Below are 23867 nucleotides of genomic sequence, written 5' to 3'. Positions count from 1 at the left end.
ATATTGCCTGTGAACCTAATCCTGATTCCATTTCCCATCATATGGTAATTATGAAAATTAATTTGTACCATTTAAATACAATTTCTTGGAGGCATAGTTGAGGATGAGACACATTATATAGGCACATCTTCTCAGCATCTAATACCAGTTTGGGTAAGACTCGGACATGAGTTGCTAAATCTGACCTGAAAGTCAACAAACACACTGTAAAAAAAAATAATAATTAAAAAATCTCCTTCGTCTTGAAGTAAATCAGTGAAGCACTTTGCTACTGGCTTCATGGCATAATTACTCCGTAATAAGGAGGCTCGGGGGACTGAGGCATTATGCAATAAATCACACACTGTTCAGGTTTTCTAACTCCTCTAAATCTATCCCTGGGGTTTCTTCTATGCTTAAAGACTACACTGCAAAAAACTGACACACTTTGACCCACAATCTGTGAGGTCACATTGTAAATATGTATTTCTTGAAGATGAGGTGAAATAAAAAAGCACAAAGGAAAATCAGTATCGGTAAACTTTAAATCTGTAATCTGAATACATAAGCAGTGCCTGAGAGCAAAGTTTTATATAAATTACTATTATCAAACAGCTTATATATGAATATAAGATGGATTAAAGCTGGATTTTCAGTATGACTTTTCCTCATTTTAGACCTGTGAAAGTATTTTCAAGTGAATTGTTGTAAATCTAATAAAACTGTCTGTCACAAATTAATTTGCGACAAGGGTGAGATGTTTCATATGTCTTAAATAAAGTGAACAGCGTGTAGTTTTGTGCAGTGTAGGTGGTTCGGCTGTTGCCAGTGGGATTTATTGAGGAGTGGTGTTATGAGATTTAAGGCTCCTGTGGAGCAGACAACATTTAAAAGCAAATAGAGTTGTGCTGCAAAGCGTTCAGATGCCCCGAGCAGAAAATGGCACCAGTGAAATCCAATGAAATGATTTACCGTGGATAAAAATACAAACCAGCCGTCACGTTTCACTTTTAAATTTAGGACAGGCAAAATATCGCAGTTAGCTTTACAAAGGTCAGCCGACAGCTGGTTTAGGCGTTCATTACTCTCTGCAAACCATTTAAATACTAATTTCTTTGAACTATTTTAGGAATCTACCCGTGGTTTTAGAAAAAAATGGGCTTAAATCATTTTATCCCTTTTTTTGGTTTATTTCTGTTCGATTGAATGGAAGTAGCTCCCTCTACTACCTTTAATTTTCTTCCTGCTATTATTGCTGATGTAAAACACATAGATGGAAGATGGACTGATTTACATAAATGACTAGAAAAGGAGAACAAGCAACAGTGCTGCCTAACATCCTATTAGATAAACACATAAATTCTTATCAGTCACCTGACCTGGATAAGGAGGTCAGTAGGCATCTTTTGCACACACAGACACCACTTTCACTTCCTCTCGCATCACAATTCAGCACATGTCCTGGTGACTTCTGATACCAATATGCTGCCACACACACACACACACACACACACACACACACACACACTGGAAGACTGAAGAATATAAGGGGAAAAAAATCTGCTGTCTGAGCGTGTCAAAGCTGCTGGGCCTCTTGAAGAGTGCCGAGTTGAGGCAGGGCTCTTATTATCGGCTTCTCCTCCTCTCACTTCAGTAACCATCTTCACTGTGTGAGAGCGGGACTAAAGACGAGAGGAAAGACAGACAGACATGAGACAGAGCAAGAGAGGAAGCCGAGGCAGAGGAGGGGGTGACAGGGATCAAGAGAGTGCGTAGGTGTGTTCTCAGCGTGTACAGTATGTTTACTTAAGCTAAAATAAAAAGTGTGTGTGCTTTAAGTTTCTGATCCTGTGTAGGTGTTTCTGTGTTCCCGCTGTGAAGGTCATGCCTTTAACAACTGTGTGTGTAGAAAGTGTAGGAGTGCGTATGAAGCATTAGTATGTGTTACTTTTACTTTAACCGTCTCCCTGTGACATTTGTGACTGTTTACTGAGAACAGCATCTATCACAGAACAATGTTTTGTATAGTGATGTTAAACATCCCATGATAACTCCGTCATAATCCCTGCCGCTACGACCGCACTATTAAGCCCAGTGTAACGGGGGGATTGTTGTTGGTGAGTGGCTTCCGCTGCTCATCTGTTACTCAACTGTTCATCTGTCACAATCTGGATCTGCGGAGCTGTAATAAATGAGGATCCCTGTTTAAGAACCATCTTTTAATCACTAAAAGAAAAAAAGATATGAAACGAAGCTACAGATGAGGCAAGAATGTCTTTTATCCAGTAGTCACAAAAAAAAAGGAAAATTAGACAGCTGCTGCCTAATTTCACACAAGAGGCCCAGGTTTAACAGAATGCCACAATTCATTTGGATTCTTTTCTAGTCTGCTATCAATTAAAAATGGCACAGTTGGTCTTGGTTAGGCATCGAAAATCACTTGGATATTTAGGCTAAAAAGCTAAATCACAGCTTGGTTAGGTTTAAGCATCAAAGCATTTCCGTTACCACTTCCTGTAAAGCTCCTTTTTCCAGGGTTGCCATTTTGAAAACACCTTTTTCAGGAGAACAAGCTGTCCTTTTCACTTTTCTTCACATTTATTAAAGAATGAATTAAATTAATTAATTTAATTCTAATAATGAGAGAGAAAACTGCAACCTTAATTTTCATGAACCTGCATACCTTTCTTTCAGCCACAATCCCCATGCTTTTATTTTGAAGGTTAACCAGCTAGCCTCAGCCTTTCCTGTGTTTTGTTTCCCTTCCAACAGGCTGCCCAGGTCACTGTTGCGCTCCTCCTCGACATCATTCAGTTGCTTCACTGTTTTGGACTGAAACTGGCGACAGAAGTCCTTCTTCTGCTCTATGCCGAGCTTGTCGGAGCTGCGGAGCAGAACGAGGACTACCATCTGCAGCCAAAGATGGTGGAGTTGGAGTCTGTCCACAGGATGAGAAACTGAATGGAGAGGCAGCTGAATATTGATACATTATTTACTGTCACACATTCCCACACTCACATCTATTCATCAACTGATTTATTTAAACGTCTAAAGCAAGTCCAAGCTTGCCACAGAAATCCACACTGATCTCTCAAATTTAAAAACTGTTTTTCCTTTAACCTAAACGTAGAATTACCTTAAAATACAAACATTAAAAAAAAAAATCTATCCATCTATCTCAGAGAAGAAATTTTGCATTAAGGTTCTCTTTGTTTTATGAACGTTTATTCATAAAAAAAAAAAAGAGAGAAACCCTGATTTTCCTAAACATCCAGTTTCCAGCACAATAAAGAAAATCCTTATCCACTTGTTGACTGGATTGTATAAAGTGAATGAAATCCTGGTGGACTTAATCTAATAAGATTAACAAGCCATTTCTAATCCACAAACACCCCGGACTTTTCAGACGCATAAAGCCTTTTTTCCAGCAAAGCAGCCTTTGAGACACGCTTTGCTGCTCTTCTGTGGAGAAAAACAAAAAACATCATTACCTAAAAGTCACTCTCAGGGTTGGCCTCTAAATGCTGTATTTCCTGCTTTAAAGATGGCCGCAGAACAGCAACACCTTCGAAATGGCTTATTTTCCCCACAAACTTTGGGCCGTAGTCATCATAATCCTGTCAACTCCAAACCAAACGCCGGGTTTTTATGAGCAAAGCCTGCGTATCGCTGTAGCCACCAACCAATGAGTGTAATGACAGTGTTTTATCTAATAAGGTCAGCAGCACTCCGTCTAATCCTCCAGCAGCCTCCTCCACTGTCAGCGAAAACAACATTAGCATTTTTATGGTGCAGCCACAGTACACAAATGTCATCATGATTTCTGACATTGGCTTATATTACGCTCGTTAAGGCGTCCGGCTTCAATAACACTCTCTCAGGATGGAAATACAACCAACTGATGTTCGCTCTGTATTCCAGGGCGAAGAAATAAATTCAGGCCTCCTATTGGAGTAATGTGTGGTGATAGAGTCAGTCAGGTGATATCAACAGCCCAGTGATGAGCATACATCATCATGTTGTACGCTGTCATCGCACTATGCAAAATACAAGGAAATTAGGAGTGATGTACTGGTTGGTGCATTAAAACGCACAGTAGCTGCGCAGTAACTTTAAGCAACTTGATGCAAGAAAAATATAGATAACTAATGATGACGGGACTGCAGATTGTAAAAATTTCACAGGGCTATTTTCATTTTGCACTTTGGAGTTCATTTAGAGTGTGAATGGCCCAGGGAAAGAAAACTATTCATGTGTCTGACAGTCCAGACTTTATTGTAATTTGATATAATACTCACACTGTGTTATGACTGCGTTGTCAAAAGATGCATGAGCATTGCTAGACCGCGTTTTCCAGAAAACTGAACAATATTCAGCATCTTCTTCTACTTTAAACTAGAGATGACTAAATGAAAATGTATTAGATATCATTGGGTTAATTTGTCCAAACGCATCAATTATCAAAATAAATTATGTAAAAACACTTTCACAGAAAGTTAAGAAAGGTTAAGAGATTTGTTGGTGCCCACAAAAACTTTGAGGTTCACCAATGAAAACACATACAAACATGGAAAACCAAGAAAATAATAATATGCCAGCCTGTTTCTGACTCCTGATCAGCTGATATGAATGAATGGCTTTCATTTTCTTCCTACCTCCAGGCTTAAAGAACTACAGCGTTTCAACAATCCTCTTGCTTTTAATTTGAAATTTCAGTCACTGCTGACCAGAATGAATAGACTAAATTGGTGACAGCATTTCCTCCGTTCTTGGGGATCTATTTCAAACTGTAGGTCTGCTCTATCCAGAACCAGGAGTAGAAGAAGAACTATCAACTCCAACCCAAAAAGGTGGACTTGGACTCTGACCTTTGTTGCTTTGACATTAATTATCATTTTATTTAAGAAATAAAAGATCCAAACAAACTTCTGCACCTTCCCTCACCATTGCTATAAAATTCAGCAGGAAATGCTGCTATCAATATAAAAATGTTATAAAAAATGTTAAAAATACATTAATTATTGCATACATGCATAACACAGAGAGCTGGTGACATACTGTATCAACACAGATGAGACAATGACAGTAAAAACAGGAAACCACAGCAAGGCAATCACAACAAACTGTAATTATAAATTGTTAGTCACTGTTATTTCTACAAACTGCATCCTAGCGAATCATAAAAGGATATCAAGTGTAGAAATTATGTGTCATTGTTCTTCTACAATCAAAGGAGCAACTCTTTTTCACACTGGCTTTGTCACACTTTGGACATTTAAAAAAAAAACAACTAAAGTACCTCTTATGCTCGATGAAGTTGTGTACACACATCCTACTGAGCTGTGGTAAGGTGGTAGAATAATTTAGGGCTCCAGGGGTGAAATCTCTGAGACAGGCATGTTCCTGGACAGCCCTCACACACACATTTGCAACATAGTATTCCCAAAATGTGGTTACTTTTTGTGCATGTCTGGCACTCCGTAGATAGACAATTTTTCTTAATGTGTTATTAAATGTGCAGCTTTAATATTTCAATATTTTTACAACAGTTTACAACAACTCTTCCTTTACAGACATAATATTATAATAGTGCTCATCTTTGAATACATTTAAAACAGATTTGTCTCACTGAAGCCCAGAATTGTCTCATTAAATGTTTCCTTTCTTGATTAAGCTGCCGTTGATGTCTGCACTACTCAGGGAGTCATTAGTTAGAGGTGAATGGTTGAGCAGCTACAGGCCCCAGATGAGTTGCAAACAGAATGTGAAATTAAGACCGGTTACACCCTTCTAACAACCGATTTGGCAAGTAACCAAAAAGTCATCATAGCTGAAAGCAAAACAGGTATTTACAGAGATACCCACATGTGCCCATTATCCCACTTCTCTGGCTAAAGTCTGGTTAAGTTACAGGTTTTCAGATGAACCCTTTATGATTGAAATAAGCCAAAGGACTGTTGGTAGGATGTGCAGCACAGCGTCCATCGTCAAAATCTTAAGAGAATCTGCAATAATGTAAAATCATTATAAAGCTGCTTCCATCCTTCTGCTGGCTACAACAGGATCTTTACAGGATCTTTAAAGAGTTTGAACAACCTATGAGCGCTACCTAATAAACTAAACTACCCATCCATCCATTTTCTTCCCCTTATCTAATTCAGGGTCACAGGGCGACATGCTGGGTAGATTCTGGACAGGTCACCAGTTTGTTGCAGAGCTAATAGAGACACACAGACAGACAACCATTCACACCATTTAGAATCACCTGTTATACTACACCCACTAACAGCTGGAGAACTCATAGGGAGAGCATGCAAATCCCAAACAGAAAGACAGCGGAGGCCAATCCCAGGACCTTTTCACTGTGAGGGAACAGTTCTACCATTGTGCCACATAATTTTAATAACTATTAAATACAGATTTAACTATTTAATACAGATTTAGGTGTGTGATGAATTCAAGCTTTTAATGCAGTACACAGAAGAACAGAATTGTGGCTCCATCTCTGTACTGACACTTGAGAGTATCTAAGGATAAGTGTGTTGCACCAAGACCTCAAAACCTATTGCTTCACTCAAAACCAGTTAAGTAAGCAAAAGAATGTGTTCCCTTTTTTATAGATAACAACCAAAAAACCTCTTATAAAAATGAAAAAGAGGGTGGTGCAAGGTAATACATAATATTTCAGTGAGCGTCTCAGGTACTGATGATAGTACAAGTAAAATAATTTATTTGAATACTATGAGCTGGAAATGACCACATCACTAAAGCACAAGGCAAAGCCCTGACTGTACAAGTTTGATTCCCTGTGCTGAAGTTATCTTCCCCCATTGTCCCGTCTGTCTGTTAGTCTGTCATTAACACCATCAACAAAAGGCATAAAAATGTGAACAGTCTTGTTGCCAGCACATTTCCTTAATTTCCAAGTCAGAGCATCCTGTTATTTTTAATGCAGAAAGACAAAATAAATTTTACTAACCCTGAAAGCAAGCAGGAAATCTCTGCAGACAGCCTCTGTAAAGACACACACAGTAATACGGGTGGACTGTGATCATTTTAGTGTAACACAGTGAATGCGTGCAGACAAAACCACCAAATGTTGTGGCTCAGCAGCCCTGTCCTTTGTCTTTATGCTGGTCTGGCTCAGACTACAGGCTGGCTGCCAGTCCAGAGACATTACTCGGCTGGAGGTGAGCATGTCTTGTCGATCAGTGGTGGGCCCCTCCACAATGGATTGTAAGGTTTTTCCTAATGGGGTCATCTGGCTCTGGCCTCATCCCACAGTCTGAGAATTATTTCTAGACAGCACCCTGGACTCTATCAGTCCAAACAGCCGGGCTATTTCTGCCCACGCCATCGTGCCTGACACATAAGGGATTATTGCCGAGACTACATCAGGATCAGGAACCACACGGAAGCACACCACATGGATTTGTACAAACATAAGCACACAGAAGATCAACGCAACTTATTTACATCACTCTGGGTAATGCTGCCTGCAGAAACTCAAACAGAAAGGATGCAAGAAAAGCACATTTATCTGTTTTTTTCCCCCTCTGTGTGTGGCGGTGTATGCGCATTGGCTGATGACATCTGCAGCAGTGATTGGATCTTTAACCTCTCCTGTAAAGTCAATCATGATGGCAGTGAAGTAGAGATGAGAGGAGGGGAGAAGGGGGAGGGCACAGCAATGATACAGTAAAGAGGTCAGATGGAGAGCAGAAGATGAGGAGATGGTGCTTGGAGGAGGTGATTGAGAGGTCAGGGTGAGACAAAGAGGAAAGGGAAAGGATGTTTAAGGAGTAAACGTGAGGTGGAGGACACTGGCGTGAAGTGTAGGAGGGAGGGATGGAGGCTGAGATCTATGAGCAAAGGGATGGAGGACAGAAAATGAGGAGGGAAAAAAATGGCACGAGGAGTCAGGAGGTTAGATGAATGAAGGGCACTGGACATGAAGGACTAATGAATGGTTGGAGGAGGGTTAGAAGGCCAGAGCAGCAGAATATGTAAGTGGGCGAGAGTTAAATGGGATAACGTGAAGAGGGGTGAGGCAGGTTAGAAAGAATTACTGGCAAGGCAAAGAAGAATAGACGGATTAAAAGGGAATGCAAGAAAGATGAAATCTCAGAAAAAGATTACAGAAAAAAAAATAGCCAAAAAAGGAAGATGAACAGATAGAGTGAAAAAAGAAGAAAAAAGAAGGAAACTCAAAAAGAATGCTGAGAAGCAACGAGGTGCATGACAGGACAAACGAAGGAACACGCAGGCGGAGTCAAAGATGGGATGGATGCAAGGATGTTGAGAACTGGAGCACAAATAGAGGACAGGACAGAGGGATAAACAGGCCAGCATGGCTCATTAAAGTTGGATCAGGAGCTAAGCTGGGAAGGTAATTGTCTAGTTTGGTCTGGTCCAGCCTGGCTTGGCACACTGACCCCACTGCCCTCTGACACTTTAACCCATTTTCCTTCCGGGTCTCTTTGGAAGAGCCGACCAGATGCTGGGGGATTATCTGCTGGTTGTGGGTCCTGTCTTTACTTATGTGTTACTTAGAATGACAACAACTGATCCCTGATGTTTGGTCAGTGCTGGTCTGAATTTGATGTCATGGCTCATTTGATCAAAGCATGACCAATGAAAACTAGTTTAAACAGAGTGGTTTCCTGCTCTGAACATCAACTATAGTTGACTTATTACACTTTCATACATTTCTTTTTCTCACACCCATACTGTTCCGATGCTGTAGACTATTTTAAAACAATTCGGATGGCTTTAAACACTCAGTTTGAGGCAGTTACCTTCGACTCTTGTATAACATCAGAGAGCTCATCTCACATGGGTACAAAAGACCCGCCTTCCTGGCCTTTATGTTTACAAGGGGCAGCCAATCAGAAGAAATTCAAAGAGTGGTGGAAGGAAGCTGCTGGCAAATCCTAGGAGCAGTGGGAATTTTTTTTTAGTTATAACCAGTCACCCTAAAAAGGATTTGTATACATAATGCCCATAAGTCACGCAAACCAACAAGAAAACACGAAAACACACAACTAAACTAATTCCAAAAGTCCTCCCCCATGCATCAGCAGCAGTGCAAAACACTGAAAGGCATTTCAATTTAAGTCCTGAGAGCCTATTTCTCATTCTTTCCACTCAGGTTATATAAGGGAGTTAAATTCAGGAGCGATCCCTCTCTCTAAGACGATCTTTGTACAGCGGTTTGTTCCACAAATTTGGACACCACTTCTCATCTTGAATCAGCTGAAATGGAAGCCTCCCAGAAATGCACAGCTGGGTTAATGGATTGGTTGGGTTCTCGGTTTGGCGAGGGTGATTGGGGATTACTTGGATTCACACTGAAGTCGCACTGCATCCTAGCCAGTGGCTGACTTTTAATAGTTCTGTCAGGGGTTGGCAGACTGGCAGCGGGCATTTGGACAGGCTGCCTTGTGGGTCACCCTGGTGAGATGGGTGGTTTATTATAAAAGGCAGCTTTAAAGCTCCAAATTCCCTCACACAGATATTTTCATATATTCCGACTGATTAAACTCTGATGAGCTTGCGTAGTGCTGAAGCCATGCTGGGAAAGTTTTAGATATTTTAATTTCCATACTCACTCCCTAAATCTGAAGGTGCCATCGGCTGATGAATCTTCTGCTTCTAATGTGTGCTACAGCTATCAAATGACATGATGTGTTGTGACATGGCCGGTGAGCGCAACCCACATGAGGGGCACATTCAGCATTTCGAGGCTGAACAACATGCGAGCCATAGTTTTTTATATATCTCAAGCCTTAGCAGGCTCTGAGGTATGTTTTCTCACATTCCTTGGGTGTGTCAGTGGTATCCAATCACCAGTGATACATGTATCAAATGCACAATAATGAGAAGAAATATATAATATTAATTGTGTTAGAGCTTATGGGTGCTGCTGTGCTCCTTTCACCTCATAGTCTGTTTAGCTTTGTCACTTTCTATGCTGATTTGAGGACGAGTGAGTCTGTATCCTCAGATGACCCTGGAGCTCATGCAAAACAATTAACCATAGCTTATCCTTGCCTCTGCTCCCTCTGCCTAACAAAAGTCACAAAACTTTTTGTCTGGAGAGCTGAGAAATGACAGTTTGCTACTGTGTCCACCAGCACAGTGTAGACATACCCACGCAGTTCTTTGGACAACTGCTTTCCATTTGGTTAGCTGCTGTCTCCTTCTCACAGGAGGAAAAGAAGTCTTTTTGCTCCATTTCTGTAATGACCCCTGGCCTTTACACTCAACTTTTCCTCTTCATGTGTCTGCCTCTTACTCACCTACCTACAACACATCTTTACACTCATGCACACTCTACACCACTGATGTTGCTGATCATTTTGTGCTTAGTTTATCTTTGTTTGCTTAACACATTCCTTTGTTAAACTGTTAAATCAGTGCTTCCACCATGTTTTGTGTTTAGCCCTATAGCTGGGTTGGATTTTGACATTTCAAAGAGCAACTAATCAAGATGCAATTCGTGTCAATGATCAACTGTGTACAAATACCTGACACCTGCTGAGCGCTGCTCCAACTCTTTAGATACTGTAGAAATGTGTATGACACTATGACAATCTAAACTGGCTATGAGTGAGAGGAAAGAAAATAGAATAAATGACAGCACTGCACTGAGATATTAAATGCCAACAAACAGTCGATCTCCAATAAGCAGTCGATCTCCAATAAGCAGCGCTTGACAAAGGTGGAGAGGAAGAACTCCCCTTTAACAGACCTGGTTACCATTAATTCCAGCATTACCAGGCAAAGGGAGGGGCAACCGTCTACTGTGACAGGTTGGAGGGTGCAAGGAAACCACAAGAGAAAAAAGAAGCACATAGAGAGACAAGGACAAAATGCAAGCTGTGAGAGAATGCAGTTAATGACATGCAAGCAGCACATAAATGCAAGAGGAGTGTAGACAGGTGAGTGGAGAGGAAGAGCGCCGTGCATTGTGGGTAGTCAACCAACAGCCTGAGCCTAGAGCAGCATAATAAAGGGGAAGGTGACCTGATCCAGCCCCGACTACTATAACTTGAAAGAAGTGTCTGTATCCCAAAAACAAAAATAACAGAAAAATACTGGACTCTGCTATTGGCCAGGTTTTAAACAGAATTTTGCATTCCTGCATGCCTCCCTGCAGGTATTCTATCACAGCATCAAATATATTATTATTGCTAGAACGTGTGCTGCCTTTACTGAATGTTCCAGATTCCACCTGTAGGCCTGTTGGTATCTCATAGAAAAACGGAGCATAGAATAGAGCTCTGAATCCATACCCTGGGAGATCCCTTCCCTCATCCCGACAAGCATTTAAGGGAACCTTTGACAATGACCCTCTAAACCTTTATTTCCAAGTCTGAAATGAAGGTATAGTATGTGACTACCTGACGAAGGTGACAGAAAGGAGTAAAATAATGCTTGGATGAGCACTTTGATGAACAGCACATTGCCATCTATTCACAAATGGGTGTTCTAGATGTAGGTTATCATGTTTCTGGGATCAATAAAATTAAACCAACATGATTTTTTGTCTTTGCCAGTCATTTTAAAATCAAGCCGCTTTCTATCTGAACCTGAATTCATGAACTTGTTGTTGCTGCACCAAAATCTTCATCGTATAGTTTTCACTTTGGAATATTTTGGACTATACCACTTTAGAAAAGCAGCTGAAACTCTGTGAGGCTCCCACAGGCAAAGCATTTATTGTGAGATTGGAGGTTTTTGGCAGCCTTCAGCTCAACTTGCACAACAGTTATAAAGAGAATACAGCTGTCTGTATAACATGACAGCCTTTTTGTTTTACAACGTTGCCATACTTCTACTTAAATCCTTCAAAGAGAAACAAGTTTAGATCAATACTGTGTCTCAGTTTGTGCCAACCATCTCTTCAATCTGTCTTTTCTGCAGATGCTGATGAAGCAAGAATGCCAATAAATGCTTATCTGAAAGCTGTTTGCTCCTCACTAAAGTCAGATGTCAAATTACCTTCAGGTAATTTTTGTGGGTGGCTGATCACATTTTCTGCTCAAATAGTCTCTTTGGCAGGAAACCAACCATTTATTTACAAAGAAATCAACTTCAAATTTGATGAAGACAAACATCACTTATTTATCCCTATGGGTGGAGTATGAGTAATTAGGTCAAAGGAAAAAAAGGGCTGGTTATGGCTTTAAGTAAACATTTTAATAATAGTTCATCAGAGTCAGATGAAAATGTCAAAAGTGCTTCTTTAGCCTTTACACACCAGCTAAACAGACTGAGATTTTATTTGATTATTACTGGTTTATTCCAAGCTAGACTGTGCAAATGAAATCTAACAGATTTGGGTAGATTTATAGACATCATAGACATCAGCATATAATCAAACTTCAGCTGACACAGCTGCTCTAGCTGTTATTCACTGTTGGAAATCTGAAAAATTGTTGTACTGGGCTCTGAGTTTCTTTTCAGGTTTGTTGCTTAATGCAGTATGGCTATTAAATAGTTAATATTAAAACACCGGTTGTAAAAGCAGTCATAATGCAAAAAGGTCATCTTAAACATCTGACAATGTACGGACAGCCAGCCCTCACACGAGACTTGAACATCGATTTGTTTGTGTCCATGGACACTTTGAAACAGATATATTTTAATAGGAGGTGTGTTTCCTGTCTGTAGCTGGTATTCTGTTGAGACAAAGCAGGCTACTCGTCACAATGGAAACTATGGAAATACTGGCGATCACCCCTCAGCCTCCAAGTAGACACACCTATAGTATTCATTTTAAAATCCTATGGTCTCAGGTTATGGCATTCACAACATTTTCAGAAAACCAGACCTCTGACCTCGAGGTAAAAGTCACCAGGATTCCAACTATACACCTATTCTTTCTGTTGGTTATGGACAGACAGGTGTGCAGCCAAAGAGGACTGACCAAACCCCACTCAGTTTTTGCTCTCATTGCAATCATTTTCTCGTTTTCACAGTATACAAAGGCGTAGGAAGGGCAAAGGTCAAAAACCTATATATCTATATTCTTTAGTTTGTTTCAGTTTGTTGCCTTTGAATGGCCTTTTATACTAATAGCATCCCAACAGGCTTTTCAAATGTTGACCTGCAAAGTCAACACCCCTGGTGAAGGTATATGAAGTATGTATAGTAAGTTTTGAGTAATTATCATTGTCATCAGGTTAATTCAGGTTTTCAATCAAGGTAAGGACGTGCTTCTATTTTCCTTTTGAGCATAGATGGATGAAAGTCACATATTGTCCCTGAGAAGAATATCAGAACCAATAGGAAAAGTACAAAATCACGTTTACCAAAAAAAATATTTTTTTTTTAATATGCAGGCAGGCGACCCATTTGTTTTAATATAGGACAGCCCATTAAATGGAGGATTATTTTTCTTCTAAACTTCTACTAAAACGCTACTCATTTATAACAAAATATGGAAAAAAGGCTTAATATAAAACTGTGGTTCTGCATCCTGAATACCATTTTTTGAGAGGGCTTCAAAGTTTCACTGACAGCAACACGACAGGTTGGTAACCTACTTTGTTAGCACTTGCAAAACATTACTCGCTAAACTCAGTGCAAATTTGTACATGCCTGTTCCCTTTGAAATATCTGGCACTCGGCTTTTTGGCAGTCATTTCTGCCAATTTTAAAGTTCTCTTTCCTGGTAATATTAGATAAAAGGCCAAAATTGTGATACAAATATGAATGGTCTCATGTAGCTTTTCCAAGCATCACCCATCCATGAAATAAACATGCTGGTAGTAAAGGATGTTTTTTTCTGCTTTGAGTATTTCATCCTATCCTCCTCCAAAATATTGCCATGAGGGAGAGAAGAAATAGGTATGAAAATGTGGACTCTGATGTTGGAGAATTGTTGTGATGCTTAAATGCAATTCAGAAAGATGTCAAAATAATGCCATTAATTTTTTGTTCATATACCAATCAAGTGGTACTGAGGTTATTTATCTTTATCTATCTATTATAAAGAAAAACCCAGGTATGAGCTGAACCGTGCTTTGGTAGAATTATTACAACCCTATTGGTCTGCAGCTCAATTCTTTCATTCAAACAAATATGAAATATTTTTGACACTATCCTGTGTGATTAGGGCTGTGCGATATGACCGAAATCTCATTTCCTGACATTTATCGTCCCGACAACGATATATATTACAAAAATTTTACATTTTCTGTAAATTCTGTGAATCTCGGGCAACTCAATTTGTGTGAAGTGTTTTCAGCTGGGCGTCATGTACCCGGAGTCAATTTTATATTTGAGGTAATTTGTTTGATGCATATTTTAAAATTTGATGTTTCACAATAATTTACATCATTGCAGTTTATTTTGAAAAGTCTCAACAGGATCTTAAGCTTTATTGTGAAAGGTTTATATGGAAAATAAACAAGCGGATGGCGGAGCCACATGATAGTTTTACCGTCGTTGTTGCTAACGACAATGCGTAAAATGGTTGCTTGTCTGTCCGTAGTGTGGTTATTTTAAATATAAGCAAAAGAGAGAACTTTAAGAAATTAATATAGCCACTACAGTGACCATCAAAACGATGAAAACATATTGCAGTAAACAGTTTAATTTGTGACACCACAAAACAAACAACAGAGTTTAATATGAAACGATCGATGTTTTCATGTCGTTTCATATAATGATATATATCGAACAGCCCTATGTGTGATATTGTGATACAGAAGAGGTTCATCTCTTGACTCCATCACACGACATGCCTAAGAACCACTCAACACAGCCCTGAGTAAACTATAAATGTCACTGCAAAAACTTTCATACTATTGCACGCACACACACACACACACACACACACACACACACACACACACACACACGTCAGGTATTCAGATCTTGTGGGGACAATTAATTGACATAATGCTTTCCCTAGCCACTTACCCTAAGATCAAAAGTGAATGCCTAACCCTGACCCTAAAAATAACCATAACTCAATTGTAACGCTGACACTAAAACCAAATTTTGAGTCTCAAAAATGCCTTCAAACTTATGGGGACCAGGGTTTTGGTCTCCGTAAAGGGTGTTGGTCCCCAAAAGTATACTAACCTTCCAATTTTTGGTTCCCACAAAGATACGAATACAAGCTCACAAAAACACACACAGACACAAAACCATCTACCTGCAGCCAGGTCTCCTGACACACACAGGAGTTCAACATTAGAAGGAGGTTTAAAATATTCAGTAATGTATATAGAAAGGTGAATCATGAATGATTGAAGATGGCATTGTGATGAGCACCATTAAAACTTTCTACCCTGGTCCTCAGCGGAGCCGTAAAGGCACACTGTCATGCAAATACAGCCGTCCATTTTCCAAGAGCAGTATAAATGTGGATATTCACCATTCAGCTACAAATGACGTGTGATGTGTCATTTAGCCAACCGTGTGTGACTAAATAAGCCTTAAACACCTCAAACTCTCTCCTTTTAAACACCGTAATGGCTCCTAATATATGAGAGCGTTCACACAGTCTTTAATGGATGCTTACAGCTGGAAGTCCTCGCAGCTTCTTGAGTGCATACATTTTATGTTGGCCTCCAGGGGGAAGTGCACCAGTGGAAAAGTAATCTCCTACCTAGCGAGCTCCAGCATACACAGAACAAAGGATTCAATTTCATCCACACACTAAATATTCATTTCTGTCCATTGAACACCACATTCCTCAAAATAAGTAAGGTTTGAATGGAATAAGAAAACTCACAAAGATCCAGCTTCAAGGCAGTGAAGTTTTTAGGATTTTTAGAGGGTCAGTAAAGCCCCCAAAACAGGAAAATGCTCTCAGCTTACTGAGGATTCCTTTGTCATAAATATCAAAACCCACATATGCAGGAAAATGGCTGTGTACCGAACCATATACATGCAGAGTAAAGTAACTCAGACATTATTTAAATGACAAAGAGCAAGGTTTCAAAATTTCGTTTCAATAATACAGCAGTTTGTCAAATGAAGTTATAAAATCCAAACATAAATCCAGCTTCAAAAACATGAGCCGTGGACAGTTTCTGTGGACTTGTGATTGGTACGTTCAAATCCTTTCTGTCATTTTAAAGCTTATATTATTAACTAGAGTAATTAATCCAAAATATGCATAATCTTGATAATTAGGGATGCAAGATGATGATAATGTCTTATGAATTTTACACTCAGAAAACAAAGTTTTCATCTTAAAAGAATATTTTAGAGTCTCCCAGCTCGTCTTAAAGCAAATCAAAATTGATGTGACACAACAGACAAATATTGTCATCATCTTATTTGTCATTAAGCCCAAAGACTTATATAAATGAACCATATTTGTTTTTATTCAGTCATTACGTATCACACAGACGGTGTAAAACAGTTTATAAAATCCACAAGTTATACAACAAATCACCAGAGGAGTAGAGCAGGGCGATATGACCAAAAATAATTATCACGATATACATTTGAAAATTTGCGATAACGATATAATTGACGATATAATTGACACTAGATAATTATACTCCACAACTTTATTAGTGCCAAAAAAACCCATCAATGTATTTTCACTTAAACAAGCAGCTGTTTTTTATGTGCATTAAAGTTAAATACAAATTTAACAGTGCAAATGCAAATTCCTCGCTGACAGTTTAACCAAAAGGCATTTCCAGTGGAAACTGTCCGACATATCCTCAGCATAACCATGAATAATATCCACAAAACTTAAAAAGAGGTTATACACACACAATACGGTAATATTATGTTGAAGCACAGTACGTATCACTCCGCCAGGCTCCTGACTACGGTAGCAGTAATGCTCCGACAATCCATCAAGCGGTGCGGCTTCGTAGCTTAGCAAAGTTGTACTAAAACATTTGACAGATTTTCGAGCGCCGTGTACATAAAATCCGTTTGAGGTCAGTAAGCACAACCAGAATTCATACATAAGGCGCACCGGATTATAAGGGGCACTGTCGATTTTCAGAAAATTAAAGGATTGATTTTAAGTGTGCCGTATAATACGGTAATAACGACGGCCCGCTAGCATGCTCTACCAAAAATTGTGCTTTGTTGTGTATCTGACGGACGAAAGCCAAGCCAGTTCCACACCACTGACGTTGCAGCATTTTTACAAACCAATTCTGGTTCATCTGTTTCACTCAACAATCCGCTTTCACCCTTCTCATTCTCCGCCACGCTTTTCCCGCCATGTGCGTATGAAAACAAAGGCACTGCGCATGCGCGTTTTACCCATATTCTATCGCGATATTTCATTTTCTTATCGTTGCCCAACATTATACCGGTATTACTATTCACTGAAACTAACTTCCATTAACAGTCATGACTAGGGATGGGTATCGTTTAGGTTTTATCCGATACCGGTGCCAAACCGGTGCCAAACCGGTGCTTAAACGGTGCTCAAACCGGTGCTTAAAGAATGGAGAACACAAACTTTGTCCAAAACCTCTCATGTTCAGCTGTGCTCAAATAGGGCATATATGGTCTCACTCTTGGTGCTTAAACAATGGAGAACACAAACTTTGTCCAAAACCTCTCATGTTTAACTGTTTTCCACTTTTTCTTTGGTCATTTTAGCCTTTTGGCCAGGGTGAAGGAGTATCTGCCATCAAACAAGAAGACAGCCGCATGTAACTACGACGGTGTTTGCTAGTTCACCTTACATGCATTAATGTAATAATGTGGTTAGTGTACTCAACGTTAATTACACACGAACAACATGAAGCTACTCACGCAGAGAAGAACGGCTGCTGCTGCCATCATCATCCGTCATCATTTCTGCTACGCTGACAGGGCTAGGGGCCAGGACTCTACTCTTCGGGTTTTTGGGGGATGTTGCTAACTCCGGGTCCGATAACAGGCACCACACCCGCAGTAGATGTGCACGGTGTGAGGTCTCGCAGCAAGCTATCAAACACGGCGCATTTCTCGGCTTTAAAAAAAAACGCTATGCGTCGCCAGGTGTTTCATCAGATTTGAGGTGTTACCTCCTTTGACAGTATCACAGTATCAGCTTAAAGCAGTTGTTGCAGGCTGCTGAGTTTGCATCTTTGCTGTGAAGTACAGCCAGACTTTTGATCGCTTCGCCTTGGGCATTTTTAATCTGTAGCTCTGCTCTAAAAGAACGTCGTACCTGGTCCCGCCTACTATCCTCGGAAACGTAAAATGATTGGCTAGAATTGGCTCAGGACATAAAGCACACGTAACCAGACACCGAAATGCAGCGCACATTTCAGTACTACCGTTTATGTCAGGACCGGTTTTTAAGCGGTGCCATCATGGCACCGGACACCGGTACCCATCCCTAGTCATGACACATGAGTATGCATGCTATGAATTTTACTGCAGGCCAGTTCCATGAAACTGTAGATAATGTGGATGCCAGGGAAGTCGTGTCTGTCACCAGGGAGATGACAGCAACCCTGCACTGAGCCGAATCTACAATACCATCTGTCATCAGAAGTTCACAGAACACTGGGTAAATAAGCTTCCATCAGGGCCCTGCACACAAAAATGTCCCTTACCACTTTGGAAAAGCAGTTAATTAAACTAAACTTAGGTTATTCAGCACCAAGCAAAATACTTGCAACGTGCATCACATACACAAGGAAACGTGTTTCTGACACTTGATTTAGACCAGAGGTTCCCAAAGTGGGGGCGCAGAGCCATTGCGGGATTGAATAAAAACAAAAAACAATGCTTGGACACTGCTAGCATAATGGACAGGTTTTTTGACGGGGCTCCCACACAAACGCAGATGAAGCATCGCCAAATATGCTTCCAAACTAACTTCCTTCCAAGCCAAAGACTAGAAAATATGATGAAGCATATCTTGCCTTTGGCTTCACCTGCGCAATGGTGGTGCCAGGGTAGGTTTCCCCAAAAGAATTTGTTTCCCCTGCATCGGGAACACGCCTTGAGCTGTCCAAATCACGGACAAACAGTATCCCACAGTCGTTTATGTTGTTAAACATATTTTGCACAGAGGGACATTTTTTGAAAAATGTATTAATGGCAATGCTGAATATTCTTACACAGTAAAAAAAACCCAAAAAACCAAAAACAACTATATGTTAAATAATTGCACCATAAGGATGGTTTGTTTATTTGTGTATTTTACTCCAACCTGTAATTTATTGCAGTTTACTTTTATTTGTTTAATTGTTTACAAAAGGTTTGAGGTGTGGAATAAACTGCAATGGAGGCGAAGACCTTCTTGTACAACAAAGGGGGGCCTAGCAAAAAACACTTGAGAACCACTGATTCAGACTGTAACCAGCACTAGGATAAGTATTTCTTTATGCAGATACAATCACTGGGTTTAAGTTTTATTGAATATGACATGATGTACATTTTGGAAATGATGGTCACATTAGAGTAAAAAAACAAACAGCCTCAAGCAGGATATGTTAAACAGCCAGCCTGTCTCATGATTTACACCTCACAACAGTTTGAGTCACACTCACCCTTCAATCAACATTTTGCACATCCAGAACACTAAAACGACGTCAGAAACTCAGCTCACTGCTGAGAGACGGGACTAAGCAAAAGGTCACATCATGGTGAATGCTTCACTCTCACATGCATTTCCTGTTGGGATCCATCGATCTCCGTGTTATCATGCAGTCCTTCCTACAGACAGACTGGAGTGTTCCCCTAAGGCAGTGGTTCTCAAACCTTCTCCCATCAAGCAGCTGAAAATGTTCCACATCACATATTGGTTGTTAAAAATAGATTCATGATCATGATTAGGATCTCAGCATCAGCAATGCCTTTTTCATTTATTCGTCCCTCCAAAAATCCCATTTATTAAACTTAGTTTGATTCCAAATACCCCCTCACCCTTTTCCCATTGATCTGCACCCTACCTGCAGGTGCTCCCACCAGACTGACCCGCCCCACAGTTTGACAACCACTGCCCTACAGGTTAGAGTTTATTGCGGAGGTTTGGGAAATCTCTGCACAGACCTCAGCTCCACTGTCTCCACTGCAGCAGGTGATAATGTAATTGTGATCTGCTGTAGATTGGAGGGCTGCTCTAACCAGAACACACAGCAGGTGGAGAGCTGGTTAACATTAATGTTGCCAAAACAGGGACTGCTGCCACAAACTGCTGCCCAAGATGGTGGAGCTTAATGAAGAACTACCCAAACAAGCAACTGCGTCATATATTATCACAAAATATTATCACTGATTAATCTGTGTTATGTACTGTAATTCCTGTGTGCCTTCAGGTGAACATCTCCTCTCACTATTTCTCTGCCACGTCTCATGTGTCAGATTGTCTGAACCGCTGGCAGGAACGTTTTTTCTCTATTTTTACCCATCAAGAAATGTTTTCATCCACAGAATTTTAATATTTTGTCAGGCAATTGTGAAAATAGTTCCCTCAGATGTATTTATATTTGAAGCAGAAGACTGAAAAACAAAACAGTCTTTCCTTTTCTTCTTCTTGCCTCTACCTCTCACATCCCATTCTCTTAGCCTCTGTATGTTCCCTCCTTCACTTCACCTTGCATCCTCTCACGTTACCTTCCCTTCTTCATCTCCTTCCCTCCCTTCTCTCTCCCTCTCTCTTCTTGTCCATCGCTGCTGCCGGTGTTTGACAGATTAGCTCTCATCTCACCATTACCATTACCTTACATGGAGACACTCACCCATGAAACTCCTTACATCAAACATGACATTCAACACACAATGTGTGTGTGTGTGTGTTCCTCTCTAGCTATCTTTGTGAGGACTGAAATCTGCATTCTACTATACTTGTGAGAGCCAACAGTCACTTGTGAGGACACACTCACCGGTCCTCACAAGGTTGAAGGCCTTTTTGAGGCTCAAAATGTGGTTTTAGTGTCAGGGTTACAATTAGGTTATGGTTAGGTTTAGGGTAAGGGTCAGGGTTAGGCATTCATTTTTAATGGTTAGGGTTAGGGTAAGGGGCTAGGGAAAGCATTATGTCAATGAAGGTCCTCACTAAGATAGCTGAACGGGCGTGTGCGCGTGTGTGTGTGCGCGCGTGTGTGTGTGTGTGCGTGTGTGTGTGTGCGTGTGTGTGTGAGAGAGAGAGAGAGAGAGCGAGAGAGAGGGAGTGTGTGTTTTACTACTCATCCTGACGAGGACGGCGAAACTCAGTCAGTTAAACAAATTATGTTTACTCCCTGCCATCCTTCTGCACTACTCTCTCTCTCTCCCACACACAAACACACACACACACACACAGTTATGTATACACAAATGTGATATCTAATTAATCAGGAGCTAAATGCTAGTAGTTAAAACACTTTGGTGGACATGTGTAAAACAAACACTGATACAAGAGTGTAAATACAATAACCAAACACACACACACACATCCAAATAGATTGTGTCTATTTTTATCACCCCGCTGACAGCACCCAGTCCCACTGTTCACACTAAGCTGAGCCACGTAATTGGCTGCGATCTATCCTCTCTCTCTGCCCTTCACTGTCTCTCTCTCTTTAATTCTGCTTTTCCTCCCTCCCTCACTCTTGCTTTGATGCCCCTCCATCCTATAGTTTGTAGTTACCCTGGCGAGTTGAGCGTTCAATGCTAAAACCAAGCTTCCATTTTCTGCCTCAGCAGGAGGGCTGAACTGCAGCAGCGCTGAATCACAGGCTGTGTTTACACTGAAACCAGAGAGAGAGAGAGGCATGAGCGAGGGGAAGGAGAGAGGCACGGATTGGTGAGGAAGAGTGGACGTAGGAGGAAGAGAGGCTAATAAGGAGGACGGAGAGATAGGAGTGTTTGGGAGAGAGACGGAGACAAAGAGAAGTAGACAGACAGAGATGGGCAGAAAGATCTCTGGGGTATTTTTAGGTTTCTATGAAGCCTGTTATTTAACACCTGCTGGGCTTTGCTGAAAAGGAAAGGAAAGGAGTTCAGTATTATTTTATGAAGCCAAAAGAATTATCAAGTCTTTTTACTGAACCCAAACTATTATGACATAGTTTAGTGAATATAAAGATTATAAATGAGGATATAAACATTATAAGAAACTAAATGTTAAAATCATCATATTTGATCATAATTGAAAGTAAATTGAAGAAAAGACTGACAGTTCGAGAACTGGTGTGTGTGTGTGTGTGTGTGTGTGTGTGTGTGTGTGTGTGTGTGTGTGTGTGTGTGTGTGTGTGTGTGTGTGTGTGTGTGTGTGTGTGTGTGTGATTTGAGGGTGGTGGGGTCGTCGTGGTTAAATATTTTATGAAAAAAAAAATGTTAAAAGGTGGTTTCGCGACCTCACTGTCATATGAACATATCGTCTTTTACTGTGCGATCACATAATGATAACACAGATGACACTGAAAGTCATAAAATAAGGCAATTAAAAACTGTAAAGACACCTAGCCTTGGAAAGTAGGACAAAGATATTCAGTGTCTCCTTGTGTATTTAAATTGTAAGACGGTCCAAATAGAATCAATTTTGGGTCATGGCCGCATGTCACATGAGCCCAAACGTGGCCCATATGTGAAGCTTTGTACTGGCGACATTTAGCCTTGATTGACCACAGATCAGCCTTATTAAGCCATATGTGTGATGTATTGTGACTTTTGGAATATATGGCCCACAAAAAAATTAAAAATAATTAACAATAAAGTAACTGAGCCAAACACCGCCCAAAGCAGCTTCAAATGCCTCGGCTACCTGGATACTACTTCAGATGGAGATCGTGACTACCGTCATGAGAAAAAAAGAAAAGAAAAAAAAACTTGTGACCCTTGGCTAAAGTGAGCTTTTTTTCAAACAGTAAAAGCTAAACTGATCAACAGGTTTGTAAGTGTGTTAGCTTCTTACTGTCTCAGACAAATAAATTAAAAAGCTTCAAGTATTTTAATCCTCTAAAGCTCCAGGCTAGAAAACATCTCCACCACAAAGAATAAGAAAAAACACTTGGAGCCAGCCGGTAACATCTCCACCACCGTAATCTGTCTTATCAAGATAGACACGAGTCTTTCTCTTCCCATCACAAAGCCAAACCGAGATATGAAAAAAACTCTTCAATGAGTCAGAGGTACTCTTTTTGAATATTTTCTAAAAGCTTCTGAAACTTCTGAAAATCTAAGCTAAAAGCTAAAAAGCCATCTTCATAAAATTCAGTGCAACAGAAAAGTGTTTGTGTGTCTGTTTTCTTCTTCTGCCTTCTTCATTGAGTGTGCCATGCTCTGCAGCCTTCACAAAATGGGTTGTATTTTAATAAGAATATAAAGCCTGATCTCGGTACAGCACCCGCTCAGATGGAAAGGGTTAAGGGGCTTTGCAAATTCCCAGAAGAAAATGTTCCAGAGTTCCAAACGATTACAGAGACTTAATTCAGACTGGGATTTGTGAGTCATGAAGATCTCTGATATGAACAGCAACAAGAATGTGGAAGAAAGCAGGGACAGTGAGTTAAGATGAGAGGAGGAGCAGACAGGAGCAATCAGGGTTCACAAGAACAAGGGGCACTGATTTACCTCCCTGTCGTGTCTGTGCACGTGCATGTGTGCATGTGTGCGTGCACTCACACTGTGTCTGATGGACAGTGAAATGGAGGGTAAATCTACAGCGGCTTCACCTTACAGCAACCTCCATCTGCTTCTCCCACTCTCTGTCACATGCAGCTCTACAGCAGTCATGTATTCCTGCCGGTAAAATCCCAAGTCTCTTAATCTCAAAGGGGCCTGACACACAAAGACACCCTTTGGCCTTTGAAAGGCTCCACATGATTCAGGAGGAGAAGCCAGCCGGCAGCAGCACAGCCTTAACCCTGTATGACAGACAAACAGAGCTGCATGAGGCTTTGCGGTACACGGCACGCTCTGACAGTCCACTACATCATAAGGGACGAAATTATTATCTGTGT

General features: G+C 40.5%; 1 protein-coding gene across 1 annotated transcript in view; it reads right to left on the bottom strand.

Moving 5' to 3' along the window:
• The window catches only part of si:cabz01090165.1 (uncharacterized protein LOC100333421 homolog), a 380989-nt gene that overhangs the window by 346845 nt on the left and 10277 nt on the right, over positions 1 to 23867 (bottom strand). The window contains exon 3 of the mRNA XM_031741783.2: positions 2663 to 2917. The gene's annotated coding sequence lies outside the window, so the exon portion shown is untranslated. The remainder of the gene's footprint in view (positions 1 to 2662; positions 2918 to 23867) is intronic.

Source organism: Oreochromis aureus, linkage group 14, assembly GCF_013358895.1.
Source record: "Oreochromis aureus strain Israel breed Guangdong linkage group 14, ZZ_aureus, whole genome shotgun sequence".
Classification (NCBI taxonomy): Eukaryota; Metazoa; Chordata; class Actinopteri; order Cichliformes; family Cichlidae; genus Oreochromis; species Oreochromis aureus.
Note: the sequence above shows the minus strand (reverse complement) of the source record. Positions and strands in the feature narration are given on the sequence as shown.